Below are 2500 nucleotides of genomic sequence, written 5' to 3'. Positions count from 1 at the left end.
AGAAAGTTTGGTCCCTTATCTCCCTCAATCATTTTCAGAAATTATCCCTTTTCACGGCCGAAGCGTCGAGACCTCGAGGGAATTATGACTATCTGATTACCGTGTGGAAGTAAGGCCAACGCCCCGTCGCGGTGGGGATGGAAGCAGGCCAGCGAGATGTTCTAGAAAATCAGCAATGAGAGGCTGGCGCCATCACTAAAAAGCGGGCCCTGGGGTGTGGTGAAGAAGCCCCTCAATCGTGGTTTCAAATAACATGCACGAGTTCCTTCTATTCCTTCACCAATACCAGTAGGCAGAATTGCATACACCGCTGTATAATAATATGTCCCATGCGAGGACTGGACAGCAACTGCATCAAGCATTCACAAAGTGCCAAGGCCCTTTATAACCCCAAACCGGCATTGAAGGGGCATTATCACTGCAGTCCTGAAAGCTGGGTACATTCTATCGGGCACTGGCAATGTGAATGCACTGCCCCAGCACACTCTCGACCGAACCACTTCCTTCATCTCAGCCTGTTATGGTATAAGAGAGAGCACGGGCAGAGACACACACGAGGCTACTTGGCTGAAATTTCGCTCCACACCATGATGCTCTAACACCAACGAATAAAACCTTCATTCATTAAAAATGTTGAAAGGGCACACTTTCATGCAATCTTATGAACGGAATCTAGTCCAGTCCAAAAAAACCCTAGCAAAGAAACCCCGCTGAACAGAGACGAATTTTAAAAGACTCAAGCACCAGGTCACTCACTGAATGCAACCACCCTCCCGAAAGACGGCAAACTAAACTACATGTTCCAACACGATCAGACATGTCTCCACGAGCGAAACCTCTAGCATCACCAAGAAGAGCATCTCTAAAGCGAATGGTCTGCTAATGCACAATGCTCATTGCAAGATCCAGCATGGGGTCGAAAGAGGCCAAGGTCACACCTCCACCCACACCTGCCAGAGTGTATCAATTGGGTTAGTCAGAATTATCCCGCATGACCCGTCCCTTCATCAAATCGAGGGTTAATAGCGATCAATGCGTAACCAAATTGCATGATCTTCTTGAAAGAAGATTGGCGAAAGCAAATCTGAGTTTGCTCTAAAGTTTTTCTTGTGATGTCTCTTTTTTCTTTCGACTTTTTGAGGGAGAGGGGGGGGGGGTATAACCCTTAGAGCGTAAAGAGATTAATATCACTGATAGCACAAAATGCTCAAATGATATGACTGGCTGCCCTCCCTTGCCCCAAATAACAGGAAACAAAAGGGGGGAATAATAAAAACATCCAAGTTCACAAAACTGAGACTTTAGAAAAATAACAATAAAATCGACGAATGGAGTAAATAAAACAATATAAAAGCAAATAACAAAAATAACGAAAACAATACTAATGATAAAAGTAAGATCATATAAAATCAATTAATATATAAATAAACCTCGAGAGCCGAAATAGCTTATCTCTTATCAGTTCTGATAAATGCAATAACTTCACCTTTTTTTTTTTTGGTTTTATCTTTCTGCGTATGATTGTGTGCATTCACACCACACACACACACACACACACAATTCTATACATACATACATATATATATATATATATATATATGGATATGTATATATATATTTACATATATATCATCATCATCAATAAGGGTAGGCTCCTGTTTGAGCAGCCGTGGACCTCTCCACCATTCTCCGCCACTCCATTCGATCGATCTTGCGCTTTTCTTAGCTTTTCTTTCAACTTGTACCAACGTCAGCCCGCATACATCTTTGATGTTGTCGCTCAGCCTTGTCTTCGGTTCGCCTCTGCCTCTCTTTCCTATTACCATTCCTGTCAGTAAGTTTTTCTCGAGATTTTCGCTTCTCATTACATGACCAACATGACGCAATTGGGAAAACTAATGAGTTCAGTAATCTCAGCTTTTTCCTTAAGGTTATGCTACGGTTTTTCCAGATGTTACTGAGAGCGACTGTGGCGGTTTTGGCAATAGCAATTCTTCGTTTTATTTCCGGTGAGTCACCATATGTGTTAGTGAAAACAGCTCCAAGATAAGTGAACTCTTTCACAATCCACTGATTGTGACATGTTCATCATCGTTCATTGCTGGATGTCTTTCAATCTTCATGGTCATGGTTTTCTTGGCGTTAAGAAATGAGCCAGCCTCTTCACTTGCTTCCCTAACTTTATCTAGCAGTTATTCATACTACTGGCAATTAAAACTATATCGTCGCCATATCTTAAATTGGATATTTTGTATCCACCGACATCAACAGTTCCTTCAAAGTCTTCTAGAGCATTTCTCATAATTGTTTCAGAATATATATTAAAAAGGTGCGGCGACAGAATGCAACCTTGTTGTACTCCTTGGTTGACGTCAAACCATTCTGTTAGTCCATAAGTGGTTCTTACAGCTGCTTGTTGTTGGTCATACATGGCTTTTATTAGATGGATGATGTGTGTTGGATAATTCATATCGTTCATGTTTTTCCAGAGGATATCGTG

At 41.6% G+C, this 2500-nt stretch overlaps 1 protein-coding gene across 3 annotated transcripts in view; it reads right to left on the bottom strand.

Annotated features, from left to right (window-relative positions):
* Positions 1-2500, bottom strand: part of LOC122259767 (uncharacterized) — a 19791-nt gene that overhangs the window by 6944 nt on the left and 10347 nt on the right. The window contains exon 1 of one of the 3 annotated variants that reach the window (XM_043026691.2): positions 1-2500. This exon is cut by the window's left edge and continues 1418 nt beyond it; it is cut by the window's right edge and continues 625 nt beyond it. The exons of the other annotated variants lie outside the window; for them this stretch is intronic. The gene's annotated coding sequence lies outside the window, so the exon portion shown is untranslated. 3 annotated transcript variants of the gene reach the window in all.

This window comes from Penaeus japonicus, unplaced genomic scaffold (genome assembly GCF_977035675.1).
Source record: "Penaeus japonicus unplaced genomic scaffold, GWHDUDI00000001_assembly GWHDUDI00000042, whole genome shotgun sequence".
In the NCBI taxonomy this organism is placed as follows: Eukaryota; Metazoa; Arthropoda; class Malacostraca; order Decapoda; family Penaeidae; genus Penaeus; species Penaeus japonicus.
This window is presented reverse-complemented; position numbering and strand designations above follow the sequence as displayed.